The sequence below is a fragment of the Achroia grisella genome, unplaced genomic scaffold (assembly GCF_030625045.1).
Source record: "Achroia grisella isolate CSIRO2021 unplaced genomic scaffold, CSIRO_AGI_Agris_v1 utg501, whole genome shotgun sequence".
In the NCBI taxonomy this organism is placed as follows: domain Eukaryota; kingdom Metazoa; phylum Arthropoda; class Insecta; order Lepidoptera; family Pyralidae; genus Achroia; species Achroia grisella.
The window spans coordinates 630,942-653,846 of NW_026712897.1; the positions used below are offsets into that span (position 1 = coordinate 630,942).

Below are 22,905 nucleotides of genomic sequence, written 5' to 3' on the forward strand. Positions count from 1 at the left end.
AACAATAATTACTCAGATTAAAGATAGTGTCATACTGTTATATGTAACATATATCTAACTATTGGTTATAATATAAGACATATACCTACTTTTAAAAATATATTAGCTCTCGAGAACTAGAAAGAATTTTAAAACATTTTGTTAGAATTGCCGGTATTCCAATGAAGAAGATGAAGTGAATTTGTTATCTAGATGAATATAAATTATAATTTACAATTTATTTCATATTCACAATCACTGCTGTCTAAATTACTCCTATTAATTCAATTAGTGTAATTACGTAGATATATACAATAATACGATGTATATAAAAATTAGAGTAGATAACTTCTTTCTTCTTATCGTCCAAGTTGAAAGCTGTTCGATTGTTCGCTCACACTTTGTTGTGACTTTTAATAAGATTTCAGCCTTCAACTTGAGCGGTTGAGATCAACAACTTTAAAATTTCATCAAGTCTGCCTTTTACATTGTTACCAAATTTATTTTCGTTGAAACTCGAATTAAGCGTACAAATAATATTGAATTAGATATACATATCGAAATGTAGATATCTATTATAATATACGCCATATCAGTTTCAGGACTTGGACATAGCAACTTCATTAATTATGTTCATCTATACAAAGGCATCGCTTAATGAATCAACTAACTTGGCTTGTTAACAAGTACTGTTTTCTACTTTCTTTTCTCTTCTATTCCACAATTTATCAATGTCTAATGAAATTTTAATACTAGTAAACAAATTTTCAAAATTTACATAATAAAATAAATACTGAGATATAAATTATTGTATTGGTAAAAAAAGAAAGACATCAAATGAGAAAGTAACTTTCCGTGTAGATTTGACTTTATAAACATTTAAAATTTTATTTCAATGTTACTGCAATATCTTTGTACGAATTACCATTACGAATTCGTAACATAAATTGGACGTCAATTTCATATAATGCCATTCAATCATTTAGCATTGAAACATCGATAATTTTTACAATTTTTCACATTTATACTTTTAGTAGGATTCGTACCATTGTATTTAAGACAGAAAATCCATCGGTTCAGTAAATCAACCTTTACTACTATTAATCGCATATGGGCGGCACCATTTTGTTTCAAGAGTTTCTAGGCCGCCTTCATTTGTTGCCAGACGAGGGCTTTTATGTGCCCTCCGAAAACATGGATCCCCAGTGCGCAGTCAAGCGTTCTACTGCCTGAGCTGTTCAGTCGGTGAACCGCCTAATCAGCCGTTAAAACGAAATAAATAGACGAACAAACTGTCTCATTTGCACCCGTACTCGTTGTTGGTGTCATACGAAGTATTCTTTAATAACACCACTTTCGTATAATTACGTTTATTCGAAATGGAAATATAACTTTACTCAAATAAACTTAATATAAACACTTTTTAATACTTTTTTGTTATTCTACAACTCGTTTAGAAAACAAATAAGCATAATAAGATTGAAGGAGAAACTCACCTGTTGCTCTTTTAAACAAAAATTGTTAAAATTTATATTTTTAATAAAATTTATTTTTAATAATTTCATTTAAAATAATTTTAGTCTTACAAATTATCAAGTAACACCCGTTCACGAGTATAAAAGAGAATAGAAAGAACTATTTTCATTGATTACTCAATACTCGTGAATGGTAAGTAAGTAACGGTAATAACGCTACCGTCCAGTTCGGTATATAGATTCTTCTCAATTGAAGAACTGGCAAGAAACTCAATTGAATTAAACTTTTTTTTTAAAAGCCAGTTTATTTACAATGTATAGGTATTTATAAAGGTGTCTATGTCTAACATTAAATGAAAATCCTGTGCATGAACAACTATTGCCATGCACCCTCATCATTCAAGTAATCGTTTAGTGAGTAATAGGCTTTGCTCAGTAAATATGATTTAACACATGTTTTAAGGGTACTCCCAATATATCCTTTGGTATCTTATTGGAAATTTTTATACCTATTCCCATAAAAGACCTATTGACTTTTTATAAACGATACTTTATAAATAGTGTAGAAAGTACAACTTTTATTCGATTGAAACTGCTTTTATGTATAAAATAATATTAATATGTATTAAAATAAAAGTAAAAAATCAGAAGTTATGTTTAATTGTTCGAAATTTTTCCGTAAATAGTATAATAAATTCAATAAGCTATAATGTGATCGTATCGGGAAATGACGCCCGTGTTGCTAATATACTGTAATGAATGTAAATGTATGTATACCTTATACATTTTTTATAATAAATATAATTTAATATAATAGGCAATTACCAAACTCTAACATACCCTACATATAGCAAATTTGCCTATTAACAGTTGCTCGACGCGTCTCTACTGAGAACTTGAGAATCTGAAGTAAGTCCAACATACGCTACACTTCCCTGGCCGTTAATTTGAAATAGTTTCTAATACATTTAGTATTCCGAAACATGCTTACACTTCAGCCAAACTACTATAATTATATGTAGTTGGATTAACTACAAGTTCAAAATCTATACGTATTATATGCAGTTAGCTATTTAATTACGGATAGAATCTCTACGAGTATCTATCCTACGAAATCTCTCTACTGCTGTAGATAATTTTGTATTTATACGCAATTATGGACTTATGAAGACAGAAATTATATTATTCATACTTCCATGCTAATATTATAAATGCAAAATAGTGTCTGTCTGGTCTTTTATATTAATCTAGGCGGTACCTAAGGGATGCAATAATATATTACATAAACATATGTATAAATATATACATTAAATTTAAATATATACCAAATAGTCTGATAGTCAACAGAGAACTATAGAGAGTTGACTTCCCGCAACTTCGTTTTTTATATACATATTTGTAAAAATGTATATAAAACAAAACAAAGGCATATACAACAAAATTAGGTCCTGTGTCCGTTCTAGTAATGCAATTGTATTTTGCACGTAAATTTTCATCAAATCCGTTCAGCCATAAAAAGTAATGGATAGATAGAGTTTCGTATTTATATTATACACATTAGACAACATTAAATTAATAATGTAGAAAGTTTCTTTTTATATTGAACATATTATTTACGATGCCAAGAAAATTTTCTTTATAAATGTGCTTCGAGTCATTTCCACAAACAATACAAGTTAATAATAACTATCAATTTTCTCCAGAAAGCAACTAAGCTTTAGTAACTCAGCCGTGTTACTTATGGGCCAAGCTAACTTTGTAACTCAGTTGCTTTGTTCTATACAGTTTTTCCAAAGCCAATGTCCAGACAATGGCAATAATTAAAACTTACCAATCCGCAGTAGCTGCAGGATCATATTTCTTCAAGATTTACGGCGAATCTTTTGACATCAAAAGTTGAGAATGCGTCTTGTGAAAACTTTAATCACCAATTTGAAAGTAATTTTAGACCCGGTCAATTTGAAGGTTGAATAATTGAGTCGCGAATCTCTCTTATAGCGCTTAGGGGTCAATGTGTATTCGCCAGTTTTTGTTTTTTATAAAGATATTTTTAGGTCTAATATGAAATAAGTTGAGATGACTATTGAGTTCTACTCAACTGATGTTTATCTATCATATACCCATTTCTTTCACCAGGTGGTTTCGGTAGATTTCGGCGAGTTATATATAACTGAAATTACGCGGTACTCTATGTACAGCAGCAAAATACATAAAAGTGGTAGAATTTAGGTATTTTGACATGATATGGAAGGAACCACTCTGTATTGAATATTTTATGAAGCTGGTTGAGTTTATTTGTATTTATATATAGCGTGCCAGCATTCCAATCGTATAAAAAATTAAAACATAACAATAAAACGGAAAAATTCTCAACATTTTATAGATATGAACGCTGATTTATATCCTCGCAGTTTGCACCAAATAAAATAGTTTGGGAAAGACATAAAACTAGCAGTGGCGGCGTAAAGTCTGTTTTCAAATGTTTTTCCTTGTTTCTCTATTGTTGTAAGTAAACAGTGGAACTATTATGTTAACCACAGCACGATTCGTTTTGAACACAATCACTTCTAAAACATATACTTACTTACTTTAAAACTTATAAAGATGTATTTATAGGTTAAACAGTTCAAATCTCTTCTCTTGTTAAGTAACTTGTCATGTAGAAACTTATTTAATTTAGATATTTTTGGTCATTTATTATCATAAAACATTAATTATATTAGAAGAATATGTACTTATTGTATTCTTTTGATATTGTATTAACTCTAGGAACAATTTGTTATACATTTTTATTATGCTCGCCTTCCAACCATTTCACCGAGAATATAGCTATAAAATTGCGTTGTAAACAATTTCACAACTGGTATCATAACAAAAGCTGTATATTGAAATAAATAAAACAACAGGAAAAAGTCTTAAAATTTTAAATATTGAAATCTATTTGGTATGTTTATTGATATGGGGTAAATATATTAATATTATTTTACAAATCTACATATTACTCTACAAAATGTAACGACTTAGAATATAATATAGAAAACTTAATTAAAAAAAATTATTGTGATATACTTATTCGGTTTTTTTATATAGTTTATATTTTATACCCATATGTAAATGTAGGTCATTGACATTCTTCAAATTTGGCGCGCATTCGCAGTTCATTCAAACTTCAGAATAACGTTCGTCATTTATTGAAGATTTTTTTAACTGTATGGACTGAGTTCCTTTGCCTTTCCCTTAGATAGGAAAACTGAACCAAAAAAATGAAAATATTTTCTAGCTGTAACAGAGTAACTAAAAATAATACATTTGAAATTGTTTTTCATTAATGAAACAGTAAAGTAAAATGTTGATTCTCTTATCCTAAGAATTATCTAAATTTAATAGTAATGTGTTGTTATAGTTATTGAAAACAATTGTTTGTATAGATTTAAACTATTTCACATGAAAAAGTGTTTATAAAAAAACATATCAAATTTATATGATACATATTTAAAAAGTAAAGCAGTATCCATTTACTATTTCAATAACCAATGTCTACCAATAGATATATATTAGAGAATAGTACAAAAATACGTGTGGAAATGTTATGGACAACTATTAAAAATTAAGGGATTCTAGACTAAGCCGACCATGTGGTTTATATTTAAAGGGATACTCAATCGTCTGACCCCGATAACCACAGTGGGGAATAGGTATATTACGAATTTATTCCGTGATAACGAACAGTTGCATATATTTATCAAACACCTTTAGATAGGCCTGACAGGGTTTAGAATTTTAAAACTACATTTAGGAGAAGTAAAATGTAAGTATTTTTTATAGAGGTTTTACGTTTTGTTTTATTACAGCTGATTACTATAATGTAATTTCGAACACTTTATTCACAGATAGAAATGAATACGTAGTTTCAATAGGTAATAGAAATTTCGATGTAGGTTTAATCTATATGGTATATAAAAGACACAAAATCTACTTTATACACGTATCACGCCAATTTTTATTAATAAAAAATTATTTTAGTGAAACAATTCTATAGTACATTTACTTATAACAGTATTCCGTATAGTTATATTCAGTATAGTTTTGTATAAACTTTCTATAAACTCCACTGGTGCCTCCGCCAGCGTAAACCGTTAGCGCAGGCGGGGGCTCCATTCCATTATCATCCTCTAAAAAAATCCTTAATACCTTTTCTGAACAACTGAAGAATATATTTGGAGACTACAAAATAAATTTATTATGCCCTTTATCAAAATTCTGTACTAATTACATTATACTAATTAAATACAGATTGTTATTATACATACAAGTAACCTACACAAGAATTTTGCTGCTTCTCGTTCATTAAATTGAGTTTATTTAATAACCAGGTAGGTACGGAATAATGAACCTATTCTGAGCATTTAATTTATCGTGTTTCTATTCTGGTGTTATACGATCTTAATTAATTATGTTGATCCGATATATTTATATACATGTATATATGGAAGTAAAGGCTACAAACTTAACTAAATATGGTTTTGAAGCCATAATGCGTAATAGAACTGCATCGATGTGTAGAATTCGGGGGAGCGCAAACAGCCTCCTAAACACATATCAAATATGTCGGATTGTCCGCTCCAGAGACACTGGACATCGCTGCACTACTACGGACCCAGTGCTTCTGGACGTGGAAATAGATATATAAATTAAATGAATAGAAATAAATATATAAATTAAATGAATAAAATTGTAATTTACTAACATAGTTTATAAGTCGTTTACTGACAGAATATGGATACATGTCCGAATTAAATAAATAAATAAAAATAAATAACAGTACTAGTTATATACCGGGACGCTGCTCGCATGTATTACAGTCATATTACTCGATAATATTATATCTACTTATTGAAAGATTGTTTAAAATTCGACAAGAATTCTTTGAATTCAACGTTAGTTCTGTAGACTGAGACATAAGTGGTAACCCATGCGTCACATGATAACGTGATCTCGATAGTGGTACTATTCATTTATATAGGCTTGTTTGCCATTCCGATAACATAAAAATCATACAAAGAAATACACAAATTATCTTTGGTTTTTATAATATTCATAATATAGACACAATTTCTGTTTTCTTTTCAGCAATCCTTTTTTTCTGTGCCTATAATTTATTTGTGTATTCCTACCATAAAACTGTAAAGGGTCTAGGAAACATTACACAACAATGCATTGAATAAATTAGTTCCGAAGTAAATTTATTGCGGTACGTAACGAAATCTAACCCCATAAATTATATTATCCTTTACCCGCCACACTGTAATGTTCCTTTTTTAATAATAAAAAAAACTATATATAGTTATAAAAATATTTAATAGAATTTCAGTCTAGATACTATGACAATAAGAACCATAAAATTTAAGATATACTTAATAAACAATACTAATTGTATATTGTATAATATATTAACGTAAACACGATCACCTCATTATTTTTAAATTCAGTAAATAAGTGCAATTGTTTCTATACTTGTTATATAACAATTTGTTTCTCTTGGTCGTTCTTCTTGTGATAAAATAGCTTTCCGAATGAACGGTAGATTCAAAAAAATAAATGTGAATATGAAAACAATAAAGAATTTTCTATTCTATTCTATTCAATACAGCCTCACTCGTCTGAATAATATCAGAATACGACCCACTGAAAACCTTAATATTGCCGTTAAATTATTACGAAGTATTTATAAAGGCGTATTTGAAAATATATCGTCAGGTATTACTCGGCTAGACGCGCCTTCTCAATCATGCAAGCGTCCGTGGAATGCTTTAAGGAATTTTTCGATTAAGCCTGCCTCCCCATTGGCGAGCCTGCCATTGTACTGAACATGACTCGACACCTATCTACTTCAGAGTTACATTTTCTTGAAAGTCAAGTGAAGCGAATCCTTGGCTTTTTGTGATATTGGGACGTCGAAGATTGGTTCCTTTTTGTATCGACGATGAGCAAAAAGTTTCAGGCGACTAATTAATTGAAAAGCAAGAAATTTACGATATAACTTTACTTCCTGAGTATATGAGTAGTTTCATAGATCTATATTAAAATGGTGTTGTATTATGTTAATGTATACAAAACACACAAAATTATGAGCACGCGGAAGGAGCCGGGATTGTGCACTAGCATCTATATATAGATATGTATTGTTTATTCAATTTATATTCTAATAATAATGATAACGGTAAAGCAATAATACATTAAAAAGAAATTAAGACATAGAAAACTTATACAATGCGGCAGAAAAATTATGCAACGTAGGGCGGAGCATTTTCTAATTTTACTCTATTACTGTGATAAAACATTCTTAATATTTTCCATCAGTTGATTATAAATTGAATAATCATGGATCCTTTTATTACATACCAGCCGTGCCCGCGGTTTCACCCGCATGACATTTATAGCCTATAGGTTGTATGTTATTCTGGTGTATAAGCTATATTACGTAAATAGTAATGTTTCATCAAAATAATTTCAATATTTTTTACGTGAAAGAGTTACAAACATTCATCCATACTCATAAACTTTCGCGTTTATAATATTAATAAGATATGCCTCTGCAGCCGTAATTACTCGTATAGGTATATCAATATAAGTCTTTCAGGGTCATATATACATCTACATTACAGTTATTTTTAATGCTGCTGGAGCTATAGTAATTTTAAGAAACAATTGTACAAATTCTATTTACTCAAGTAAAGCTATGATCGCTTCCTAGTCTATTTACATTCATATAAAATTTTATGGTTTCTAACAATTATTATTACAATAGTCACAATGTAAAATTATTTATTTAGAAGTAACAAAAACAATACAACAATACTGAGTATATCAGATAATTTCGAATAATAATAATTGATCAGATAATTTCGAAGCAAATTCTCCCTTAAGACGAAACTTCAAATTGTGCTGACTACGATAAGCTATCCTAAAGAGAATTTATATAGCGAAATGCTGATTATAAATTATAACAGTTTATTCTCGCAAATTCGGTGAAATTGCTGTCGAAATCTCACCATACAAAATTGGGCACGCGCCAAATGAAACCACGATTAAATATCTCAAATGATATATTGTTATCATCTATGAATTGATTCCACTTCCTAGAACTGAACGCAATAAAGTCGAAATTAAGTCTGCATTATTCATATCAAATTGATATTTCTTAGACATATTTCATCTATTTTTTTATACCATTGTGGTGACCTATCATGCTTACAGTTCATCTGATGATAAACGGTTACCATCAGATGTACTCGTACCGTAGCATACACCCCTGAAGTATATACCAGGAGCGTAAATTCCACGAGTACTTTCTATGTTGTTTCGCTGTTTACATCAAAATCCATATTATAACCTTCTTGTTGTAAAAGTAATAAATATCCATACATGATCGCAAACTTTACAATAATCGATTCACAGCCGATCTAAGTCGCTCAACTGTAAACGTACAGAAGAAAAGCGATAAAAAACTTATATACCTATAGATAAGACTTTTCTTTGAGAGCCACAGAAATAATGTTATATTTTACTTCTACAAATTGAATATAAATAAGTTATGCTGTCAATAGACAAAATAAAAGTAATTTTTATATTGATTTTTACGTTTATGGACTATTGTTTATTTATGTAAACTTTATTGTTCAATAAATTATGATACAAAAGACAGATTTAATGTTGTAGGCATTATCTATCAGTCATCCTTCAGGAAGTGCAGAAGTACTTGATGGTGACTTAACATTGATTATATAAATTACATATATATATATATATATACAATTACACAATATTAGACTAAATCAAAAGTAACTATTGGAATATTGATAATAAAACAATAAAAATGTGTTAGATAATCACACTTATAAATTAGAAGAAGTATTTTCTAAGACGAAATTCGAATATAGGATCACCTTTAAGTGTAGATTTGTTACACTTACTTACATAAAATGGTCTGAAGTCGTCAAATTTGTGGGATAATACGATAATACACAGAAAATGTCCGTGATAGCTACATTTCGTCTCCATTCTGTAGAACAAAAGTCTATGTGGTTTTTTGCGGGCAATGGGAGTATCAATGTGGTTGACAGACGGCGTCGGTGACTTATGTTGTACGAGTAACGTCACCATACATCCCTTATTGAACGGGATCGTCCCTTTTTGGCCTTGATCCGGTGTCCTCAAAAATAACCTGAGAACATAAAATTTTCCCATTTATACCGTACGAAAATTCAACCGCATATTTGCATTTTAATAGTATTAACTTTTCTTTGTAATATATTATTGATACAGTTTTATGTATGTTATCGATTTTTAGTAAAATATAAACATGCTTCTGTTCGAAATAAATGTTTATTATTATTATAATTATGACAAGTAAAAGTCTTAATAAAGTTCTATTCCTTGAACTTTCGCAAAATTGAGTCTCCTTGTTAATAATCAATATTGATATAAATAATACGATATCCTGTTTTGAGTCAGAAATAAATGGTCACATTACGCGTGAGTAAGGATTTCACCACCAACATTGTGTACCTATTAATCAATTCGTGTCCTTCGGTCCAAATGCGGTTCTGTCGATTTTTCTTTATTACCTTTTTATTATATCGGAAAACTACAGAAATCTTTGTCGCTATCAATAAAATTATAAAGAGACTAGGAATATAAATTTGTCCTATTGTAATTGATAAATTGGAGTAGTAAAATTGATAACCTAATAGTGGACCATCAATTTAGCGCTCTGTTATCCTAGCGATAGTTATTCTCAGCTGGTCCTATTATTCTGAATGTTTTTTTACCTATATTACATATACACTTATTTAAATGATGTACATATTCATATACTATATTCGTTGTATTCATATACAATAACATTTTCCACCACATGTGCCATCAAATCATTTGGAATTCCATTTGTATTACATTTCTATTCTACTCTTGTATATCAGATGCCAAGCCGGTTATAGAGATATAGCAGTAAAATTACAGCAAGAATCGGTAGGACTAAGGTCATTAGTCCCAACAATTATGAGGGTACTACAGGTACCAACATAATGACGTGATAACCGTAGTATTGGATGGTTGCCACTTACCATCAATGAATGATCGTCGCTTCTCTGATATTCCAAGTACATAAAAAAGTTGTCACAAGTTTACAAATGTTGAATGTTGAAGAAAGTTACTTTTTTACTAAAATCCAATCTATTAAAAATATAGAAAATCAAATGGTAATTTAAAAAAATACATTGGAACCACATTTTCTTGTATGCTCTCAACTCTATTCGAAAAAGAAAAAATAGAATACGTGAATGTAAAGCGAAAGGCTCGTAAACCTATTGTTCTAGAGAAACTGAACAAAACCGTACCTGTCCAAATAAAACGAAATACTGCACTACACTGCGGCATGTAAAATGAAAGTCCATGTAGACTTCGACGGTGCATCACTATAGTAATAATTATAGTTATTTCAGTGTACGATATCCGGTAACGGTACTTACATATGTTATGTATATTATTACTTACAGTATTTAGTTTATATTATTATATTAATTAATTTAATACTGACGTAATAGAAACAGGAATAATATTTATTTGAATAAATATTAACATAATATAAGCACTATCAAAATAGTCTTTTTTGTACCACATTCAGATCGCAGACTTGTCACAAGAAGATTTAGCAAGAAATAGAATGTATACTTCATATTGTTATTCTTTTAATTGATTTTATGTATGTAAGCTTCTTAATTATGTAAGCAGATTAGGAAATTGAAAAATTCTCACAATTAACAAATAAACAAACTATAAAAATTGATAAAAAAAACTTGATTTAAGTCGTTTACTTCTTTTTACAAATTAAACTATAAAGTTAATTTCTGAATTAATAAAAGTCAATAATGAATAATGTATTCTATTTTTGTTACAGATACAACTGGCGAGTTCCATACCAATACAGGTTAGTAACAAATATTTGCTATTCTATACTAAATCGTTAATAAAGTTATGACGAACACATCTGCTATACGTTACTTACATATTGACATCATACCCGGCGATGCAAGATTAAAACAAATAGACTCTAACATTTTCAAAAATAACTACGGAAGATATAGCCGTCACTGCTAACGTACGAGAAAAATCCTGCAGAATACAAAATCTTTTGATCTGTTCAGTCCCTCACAAAGTTAGACACTGCAGAGCCGAACTTACATGGAAACTCGCTCAGAAGGTCGAGGTTTTAATGAGATGAATACGTTTTAACCGGATAAGCCTTTCGGAGTCACACCGAGCCTAATGCCTTCTCTTTATTGTTCTTTTTTAAAAGTATTTTTAACTACTACCTCTATTATAATTTTACAAGCATATATCATTTCTTTTTGTGTTATTCTTCTTATATTATGCCTTGTATTAGTATTAGTGATAAGCGTTTTATTATTTTAAATATCTAACTACATATTTAAGTCTGAAACAATTATTTATATTATAATTTATTCAGTAAAGAAGATTCGCTATAGACTGTTATAGCGAAATAATTGTAAACTAGACTTTTGTCTGTATCCACCCACGCAAATAATATAAAAGACGGAGTATACATATCTTCTGTAGAATTGGAACATGTGTTTCACATAAGCTTCAAACTAGACAGGAACAATAGAACACAAAATCCTCCAATACACGTATACTATTTAGATTCTACCTTATGATCCAAAATTGAATATATAGTCTCATCAGATATTATGACACACTACGATGTCAGAGAATAGCTAGATCTTAAAATAGAATCCATGCCAGAAATATATGTTCTTTTCGCCAACTCCATAAAATAAATGCCATGAAGACAACTACTTTACGAGTATATCTACTGCTAGTTGCACCGAAAGATAGGGAAAAATATATAGGAACTTAACGTGAATAAAATGTCCTAAATGAAGAAATAAATTCTTATTGACAGGCAAATATTAAAATAAATGGCAACACAGTGAATAATATAAATTAATATATTGTTTATTGAGTAGAAACACGATAATAAAACCAATTAGCGAGCATTGTTACGAGTGGAAGTGATTGTTAAATTATTAGTTATCTTTTCACATCAATCTTTGTCTGGTCGGCAATCATTCATGAATTCCCCATTACAGAGCCGTTGTTCACATTTTTGCCACTGCTAAGAAGCTCTTTCAAAGTTCTCTTTCATTCAAATCGTGTTTAACAGATTTCGTCCGGAAATTTTATATCACGGTTTAAGATGATTGATGTCTTAAGATACATCGTTATTTCTATCTCCTTGAGTCTGATTTAATTATTATCAATTACTACTAAGTATTTTTGTGTTGTATCAGCTGAATTGAATTCTTTATATATTATAGTCATTGTATTACGCCTGCTGGATATATATTCGGTAAAACTGATTTATTGAATGAATGAGTATATTAATTCTGTTTGCAATCGATAGGGTGTACATCTGTTGTTGTTACATATAAATATTGTTCAAATTCGCAGTTGACTTTTTATCAAACAAATTTAAAGAAAAACCACCAAGGATAACTTACACAAGTAGACTTGTGTCCATAATATTTTACATTACAATAATAATAATATTTCTAATTTAATTCTACCAAAATCTTCAATTTTGCTATACTGTTCGGCGATGTTGTATTTATATATATATTATATATACATTATTGATTAAGAATCTAACCTGTAACTGCAATTATTCTGTTAAGCTATAAGCGTGAAACCATGGCGGCGTATAAACAACAATGTAAAAATGTAATAAATATTTTAGTTTAATTGAAATTCCTAAAATCTCATTTATTACAACAGTCAGAGAGTTAATTTCTTCGTATACGTAATTCAAAAGTTGAACAATTTGAAGTCCTACACCAACTCAATTTACTTGCACAGATTAACTGGAATCATGTCCCCAGTTTCAACGGACTCGTATCTAGTTTTTACATCACGTTAATCCTTTCACCCCTTTGTACTTGATCGCGGGTTAAAAAACTAATTTTGTTGTATTTACTCTTAGCTTCTATTGTAGAAATTTGGCAAAATGTAGAGACTACTTATTAATAAGCCAAAACAAAAGGGATTACCTCAATTTGTTAAGGAAATAAGCAAGCATAATTGAACTTCAAATTGCATCTTGACTCGTATATTAAAATTGACAGCGATAGTTTATAGACCACTAAAATTCCTACGCCATAATTATCAGAACCGTCATTAAAACATTATATAAAGTATGAATGTATTATAATATTTAGCGAATTAAAGCATGATTTTTATAAAAATATGCGTATTGTGAGAGACGTCACGTTTAGTTATCATCATAACATGTATACATACACTACTAAGAAAGAATATTAAAATTTTATTAATGACTAATTACCAAACTTAGGAACTTAGAACTTAGCAATGGAAATCATTTTTATTCATTTTATTTTTGATTGCTAATTCTTATGTGCTGTCCAATTCCAAAAATCTGATTACATATGTACAACAGGAGATATTTTTAGTTTATTATATAAATACTACAAAGTATAAAACACTAAAAAGTGCAACTTCAATCACGACAAAAGTATTGACTATATGACCATAGACCATAGACCATAGACCTTGTTGACTATAAAAAGAATCACTGTAATCAGAATTTGTGAAGAATAACCTAACATGCATGTAAACTAAAACAAATATATTTTATTTTAATTAATTAAAATTGCAAAACAGTTGAATAAAATTTATAGGAACTGCACGCATTAGCACTTAATAGACATTTGCATATTTAAGTCTAAAATAATTATGAATATTGTAATTTATTCACTAAACAAGACTCACTACACATTATATCGAAATAATTGTTAACTAGATTTTTGTCTATAAAGCACAAGTTCGTCCAATATGCTTGACCTATTTAAAAAATTAATAGGAAAATATAGATGAAGTCATTGGACTAAACAGTGTCAGCTGCACCCATTAGCACTTAATAGACGCCGTTTAATAGGTCTGTAGTGTCCACTTGGGCTGTTATGAGACTTTGAAAGTTACACAAATAATTGCGTTTCACTAACTACAGCTCAGATCCATTTACGTATGTTGCCGTGAGGTTAAAGCTTTTAACCACTCCAGAACTTTCCGTCATTACACCTAATGAAAATTCATGGGTAGGTTTTAATTACGTACTCACACAAACAGTTTATACTAACAGCCGGTTAGGTTTGGCTTTCCTATTACGCTAAAGGGAGAAAATTACGTACCTGCCTACTACGCAAATACAAAAATGTTTTAACCCAACATAAACGAAAAAAGAGCATTTTCCACCGATCACTATAGGAGGGTACAAAAAACAGTATGCAACAAGGTACGAAATTAATTGCACGTTGATCGGTATTATTCGTTCGATTGTCTCGTTTGGCTGCTCATTCCAATAGGGATCGAAGTCATAGCTTCGAAGGTTATAACCAGTACCTGGACCCTCCAATTAAAATCGTATCCGTCAGGCAGGACTTGGTCTTTAACCGTTCAATAAGTACTTCCGTAGCTTGCAGTGCCCTTTGCACTCGCCACTCATACTCATAAAACACTGTACTGTTACATTATTTTACTTTTTCAATAATTTTCTATGATCAATATTTAATATATTTATGTACAAAAATACTTTATAGACATATCTCTATAGACTTACTTTAATACATTAATAATAACTCGAAACAAATCACTATATCGATATAAATACTTTTTTTTGTATAAATATACATAAAAAAATCCAAAAACAAAACAAACCATCATACTCATGAATACAAATATTTGTACCTTGCGAGGTATCGAATCCACGACAATCGGATGTGAAGCGTAAAGCTAACCAGTAGACCACAGATTAAAATGATGATGATGCACTTTACTATTCACTCTATATTTCATTAAAACTGTATTGTTTTAAATTAAAAAATCATGACATTATTAACTTATATGATTTTCATGAATCTGTGTATCTATAGTATATTACATTATGCATAACCAAAACAACATGAAAAAAAATACCTAAAGTATATTCGAAGCAACATACTAATAAATACCTAATTGAAATAATTTTGAACTGGTGTGAATTAATATTATTACTATTTCAGTATTATTTCCGTATATGACAATACTAAGACCAGATTATGACATCGATCACAGGAAAATCTGGCAATTTGGTCAATGCGCAAACATTATGAGTACTACGTATAACACTCCAATATCCTTCTGTGGAACACGTGACTCCAGTATGCGGTATTTGCGGAATATATTTCCTTGAAAGTGTCCTTCCACGGTTACTACGTGATATTATATAAAAAAACCTATAAGTATACGTATATGCTCCATCTGAATCTTTTAGTAGATACACAACATGATCCAAACGGATTTTGATTACACTTTGACTGTTGAAATCTACGAATATCACAATTTCTAATCTATACTGATATGCATATGAATATCTATATATAAATATATATAATAATAAGTACATACGGGGTGCTCAGTCGGCTTCATGATAAGAAAGAATGTGTCAATGTCTCTACAGATCATACAGCCCCTTTTATAGCTCTAAGACAAGTATTACACTTGTCTTAGAGCTATAAAAGGGGTCTCTTGAAATAGCTACAGTAGAGAATGATGACATGTCCAGCAAAGCCAGAAACAACAGCTAATATTCATTTATATCTACTAGCTGTAACCCAAACTCGCGTAAGGACTAGAAAATTTCATACAACTGACTCCAATTGTTATTTAAAACTGTGTTTCAGTTATATATTTACTCTAATTAATTAATATAGAGAATTGACATAACATTTGTCTTATTTTATTGAAAGACCTACACTGTAATAAAAACAATGTTCATGCTTAAAAGATTGTCTATTTATCTTTGCATACAATCACATTTATAATAGTAGTAAGATGGTTTTTACAAAATCATATGTTGAAATAAAAAAATATCATAATATACATAAAATATTTTTTTTATTTCCACCTGAGAAACTTAAATATTCCATTAATACAAATTCGCTTCTATACTACATAGCAAATCTTATCCAAAATCAATTCTAACAAAAAAGTGACAGACAAGAAGCTTTCATCATAGTGTGAAGCTAAGATTATTTACACAGGCCACGAGCATATCTCTATAGAGGCGTCAACGAATGTTTGCGTAGCGATAAAGCTTTTGTTTCTATTGATAGCCCACTCTAATGGCAGCGAAGTTTTGATGGCTCTTGTCCTTTATTGGATGACTTGAAGCGACCCCGTTGCGTTCTCTGCGGCTCGTAACCAACTTTAAAGTGCACTTCATACCAAATGTTACGTCTCTCTACCAACTTGGAACCGTCCGCGCAACACTTTTCGATACGAGTAAAATCAGACTACAACTTTGTTAAGAAACTGGTTCGTCCTTTGTACAAGTTGTTTCCAGCGAAAATGAATCAACTTTGTCATGCTTTTACATCTTTCGTCTGAAGAACACTCCGCGAAGGAATATTATAATAGATAATTATAACAATTTTAAACAAAATTTAAAAGTACCCAACAAACCATATTCTTTGACAGTCGATTCGAATTAACTTAAAAGTCAAAATTAATTATTACACCACAAAAATGCATTAAAATTAAGACTTGAACATATTATGTATTGCTACTTATAGCACCGAGGGTTCAACAAATTCCCCTTTTGCATAAGTTTGTATCAGTTAGGGATACAATATCTACGACTCAGAAATATGTTTTATTGGAAAGGAAAAGGTTCGTAGAATATTCCACAGTGGAATCACTCAAAATTGAAAAGAACGGAAACTTTCTGCCTAAACAAAGAACTGTAAATTGCCCCGGGCAAATTTTACGCGAAATTTTCCTCCATTAGGTATTAACTTTTTTTCTCATTTTCCGAATGAAAACATCTAATGAGTCCGAGTTTTGCAAAATGATAAAATAATATGAAACTAAAGAAATGATATTACTAAGAAAATTGAAATTAGCCTTCTCCCACCAGCAGATTCTATAAATGATAGAGTAATGCATCTGTTATAACTCAAAAAATTAAATCCTGTAACTGCATTACTTCACATAAATTACTGTGATTATGGACTACAAAATTGATATAAGGCAATTACTAAAAATGTTGTTCTATTCCTTTTTATTAGAAACAACTGTTAAATTTAAACCCAACCCGGTTTAAAATTTATTACTCATTATTATATTGCATTATATTAATAATAAAAACAGACAGATCCAACGAATATCATTGAGATTAAATTTGTAATTATAAATCGTTGGATACCAAATCAGAATTAAAGGATTACCTAAGAGATTCTTAATTACTGTAAATTGTTTAAAAACGAACAAAGAATTTTAATGGCTTGTCATGAATTGAGCGGTCCCTTTTTCAAACAACCTTTCATAAGTGAATTGCGGAAACAGGGCCCGTTAGTGAATAATTCATAAATCCACCAGATTAGCATTCTAACTCAAGCTGTCAAAAACAAAATGGAAATTAATGCTGACACGACTCGTTCGTTCTTGAATCCCACATTGATAATCGGTGGTGACTTTCGTTAATCTTTAATCCTATATATCTGCTGTCTTGTCTTTTCTATTTAACGCCGTTTACACTTCAATAGAAATGATGTTTATTAATTGTAAATATATTACTGATTAATATATTTACAATTAATAAACATAATTTCAATTGAAACTTATTAGATAAATCTTTGTTGACTTTAGTAGATATTATTTAATCTAATACCTATCTTACCTACGATATTTTTTTTAAATTATAAGATTTCAAAAAGGAAAAAGATTTTGTATTTATTACAATCTCATTATTTATTAATATTATAAACACCTTAGTGAAAAAAGTACATACGACTTTCTCGATATCTACAATTTTCGTGATAAACTCTATCTTCATGTTAAATTTAAATTGATCCGTGATCGTCAAAAGGCAATAAGCATTCTTATTTACAATACTAGTATGGATTACAGTGTACTTAACACACACAGCCATCTATTCTGAAACAACGCAATGAGTTTTTCAGAATAATGGCGTAGGCTGTGTGTGTTAAGTCCGCTGCGCAAATCCTTATAGCGTAAGAGGACTTCTATAAAGAGTCATTCTGGTAATTTGGAACTAATTTGGATAGTAATAATCGTAATCAAAAGATTTTACATATAGATCACGTAGATTCTTAGTACCTACGCCAACACGTATTATTTTCATTTTTTATTTTTAACATATATATTTCTTTATAATTTACATATTTTTGTGTTGTATTATGACCAAATTTCATTTATAGATTCATATGTTTAATAGATATTTAGATTATTATTATTGACAACACTAGCTGTTGCATTGTCAGTGACGACTAAATGTGAGAGACAATTTTAAAACCAACCTACTGTGTTAGACGATTGTACCACATTGAAGGCAACCTAAATAAATAATGAAAATGTGCATTTATAACGTGCTGTTTGTAGTTCAAAATAAATGAGATATCAAATTATTGATGTTCTTCGCGTACGATAAGTACCTATGTAACATTTTGTGGTTTTCCTTAATTATAAGATATTGATTTAAATCAATAAATTCTGAACTGTCTGATTAGTCCAATATAAATGTAAAATATGTATTTGTTGTTTATATTATAATTAGAATAAAATTTGCAGTGTTTTATATTTTTCCTAGTTTTCCTCAGAATTCACGATTTTTGTTCATCATCAAGTCGCTGTATGCATAAATCTTTAAAACTGCACAACGGATATTGAAGCGGTTTTTTTAATAGATAGAGTGATACAAGAGGAGGGTTTATATATATAATACATGTACACCCATGCGAAGCCGGCGCCAGTAGCTAGTTCTAGATGTATTATGGTTTCCATAATACATACTTTTATAATATTCTAATACCAAGTTAGTAAACTTTCTTGATTGCTGCCATCTCTGTCATTCTCACTCAATAATGTGACTCACAATATATCCATATCAAGAATCTAATTGAATAAATCAACCCTCAAAACATTTACCAAAAACTTGGCTTCCCTTCTGAGAGAAATAAATTGACGAGCTCCAATTTACCATTAAGCTGGAACGAAAAAAAATTGCTGACAATTTAATCAGGTTCGACTCTTTTGGGAAATAAATTGATTCTAAAATCGGGTACTTTTTGCTGCTTCATCTTTTCATCAGGATCATTACTAATTCTCTGTAAAATTGTAATATTATTATAACATTAAAAATTCATATTTTACTTTTATAATTATTTAATAAGAAAAAGTTTATATTCGCTGTTTCCTTGGACTTCTTTAAATTGCTCTTATTATTTTAATGTTCATAGAATACATAATTAAGTACTACTTAAGTATTTTATGTACATACATTCTTAAAAGAGCCTAATAAAAGCAAAAATCACTTAAATACTTTTGGTCCAACTTTTGGCCTACGGTACAGTAACAATACATATTCCTGGCATATTTCATGTTTTTAAAAATCCTCAAAGCTCATGATCGTCTGATTGGTGTTTAACATAAGCTATGACTAACATTATAAATAGTCAAATATCGTTATGAGTAGATAATTCATATAACAACACCAGGCAGAATCGTTTGACTTTATTCAGTAAATTTTCCAACAATAGCTATGAGATTGTCTATCTATATTTTTTTAAGTCATATGAAACAAACGAGGTTGTAATTCACCTTTCATGGCTCGGCTCTTAGTAAGTCATTACCGCCGCCCATGATCAGCCACAATAATAGCAGGGGGAGGACCGTCCGTCATCCAAATGATCAGGATTCTAATGTATTACATGTTGTTTAATTTAAAAAATCATGAGACTACAGCTTCGTCTGCACAAACATTTACTTCATTACAGATTATTTTTTTAGATATTATTACGATGTATATTCATATCAAATTTTATTAAGTTACATTCAGCCGTATATTCTATGAAAGTTATTAATAACAAATGTAACAAAAGGCAACAGGTGCATTTCCGCATTTATATTACATAGTATTTATAAATAATCGTCATTACTCTATTATAATTATGACTAAATGTATTCCTAGTATTTTAATATTACTAGTTTATTTATTAGAGTATAGTTTGGTAGCGTGAACCAACTAAATGAAACTGAAGCTTCAAGTACTAAATCTCCATTTACAAGAGATGCAATCTAGTATTGTCTCCGGCAGCTGTTCGCCGCGATATGTCGTGCAATGTCTAATCTCGAATTCAAGCTAATATTTCCTTCTCTTTAATATTGCTGTAGCATTCGTAGTGAAATATACATACAACTGTAATAAAGAAAAGGTGCGGAAGAAAACTTTATGACCTTACATTTATTTAATTTACATTCTATTTCACTATAAGTGAGTTCTATGTAAGCATATCTAATTTCAAAACTGTTCGTAACTTCCTCTTATTTTACTTTTATTGAAATGTAGGTAGTTCATGGTTTTATTACTGAATTAATACGTAACTCACTTCACATTTCTATTTTATTTACTTTTTTTCCTAATTTTTGTTATTGTTATTTTATTCTTGATATACATGTTGACGTTCCTGATAGTTTGGTTTGACAACTTAATAATTAATCACTGACATCTGTCATACGTCATGTTATATGTCAAAGACCGCGAAACATTGTAACAGTCACATTATTAGAGGAGGAACTTGAAATCACTACGTTTATCTCTTTCACTTCGATCTATGTAATTTCATACTGCCATCAATCATAGACATCGAATCTATGATTAAAAATTATTTTTTATCGTTATTTTACCTTGTTCTTACTACTTTACTTACTTACTTTTACTTAATACTACTTTTTTTATATGCAATGTTAAGTTAATTGTTGAATCAAAACTTACTTGTAATATCGTACCGAATTGTAAAAATGTGTCCATATCTTACTGTTCAACTGGCGGGTAGAGGTACTGTCTTTGTATTTTTTTATTATTATTATAGTTAGGTATATCTTAATTTATTGTTATTGTATATTATTGATTTATTTTTTATAAGTATATATTTGTGCAAGTAATGATGTCAATGATGCAAAACGAAAGTTTTCACTCCGCTTCTTCTAGCGTTAGTGACACCAGCTTTTATAGTTTACCTACTCCCTTAGACGAAATTCTGCAAGCTGAGTTTGCCACTGTAAATAAAAATTTTAATGTTGTGCATATTAATGCGCAGAGCATTCCTGCTCATTTCCCAGATATGCTGGCGTCTTTTGATGTCAGTAATATACATGCTATTTTAGTATCTGAATCTTGGCTGAAGCCTTGTCTCCCATCTTCCTGTTACTCATTGCCTGGCTTTGCTCTTATCCGAAACGATCGTATTGGTAAGGGTGGTGGTGGTGTTGCTATCTACCTGCGTTCACATATTCCATACAATATAATTTCTTGCTCAAGTAGTAACAATCCCTCCACTGAAGCAGAACACCTTTTCACTGAAGTCAGTCTTTCTCATTCCAAAATCCTCCTAGGCGTTGTCTATAGTCCTTCTCCTACAATTGATTACTTTACTCCTTTAGAAAACCTGTTAGAGAATATGATCCCATCCTATGAGCACACAATAATTTTAGGAGACTTTAACACTTGTCTTATAAAAAACGATTATCGCTCACATCGTCTCCGCTCTGTAGCTAATTCCTGTAACCTTACTATCCTACCCCTGCATGCCACGCATTACTTCCCTAGCTGCAAACCTTCCCTTTTAGATCTTATCCTCGTCTCTTCTCCTAATCTCGTTGATAAACATGGTCAACACACTGCGGATGCCTTTTCATTTCATGACCTTATTTTCCTATCTTTCAGAATACGTCCTCCAAAACGCAGACATAAATTCCTCTTGCAGCGTAATTTTGGTGCTATCGATTTAAATCTTTTGCGTGAGGATGCCCTGGATATTGATTGGACCTCAGTTCATAATACAGCATCTGTCGAAGATCAGGTGGAGATGTTTAACAAAATTGTCACTGACCTATATGATCGCCATGCTCCTGTTCGACCTATTCGTGTGAAGCATCTACCTGCGCCGTGGTTAACAAAGGAAATCAGGGACATCCAGGCCATAAAAAACAAGGCGAAAGCTAAATTTAAATCTGACCCAGATAAATATCGAGAACAATATATCAAAGCTAGAAATCACTGCAATAAGGTGTGTAGAGAGGCACAACGTCGCCATATTCATAAATCTGTCGAGAATGGTAATCCAGCCAGAGTCTGGAAATATCTCAAATCTCTAGGAGTTGGTAAAAATCGTAATTCTATCAACAGTTCTTTCGATGTCGACTTAGACAACCTTAACAGGGACTTCTCATCTTCCGTTGTTATTGACAACAACATTAAAACAAATACATTAAATTTCCTTTCAACTACACCAACTCC

At 30.3% G+C, this 22,905-nt stretch overlaps 1 protein-coding gene across 1 annotated transcript in view; it reads left to right on the top strand.

The window, feature by feature from the left end:
- The window catches only part of LOC131846095 (CD151 antigen-like), an 81,698-nt gene that overhangs the window by 28,130 nt on the left and 30,663 nt on the right, over positions 1 to 22,905 (top strand). The window contains exon 2 of the mRNA XM_059195316.1: positions 11,413 to 11,442. The gene's annotated coding sequence lies outside the window, so the exon portion shown is untranslated. The remainder of the gene's footprint in view (positions 1 to 11,412; positions 11,443 to 22,905) is intronic.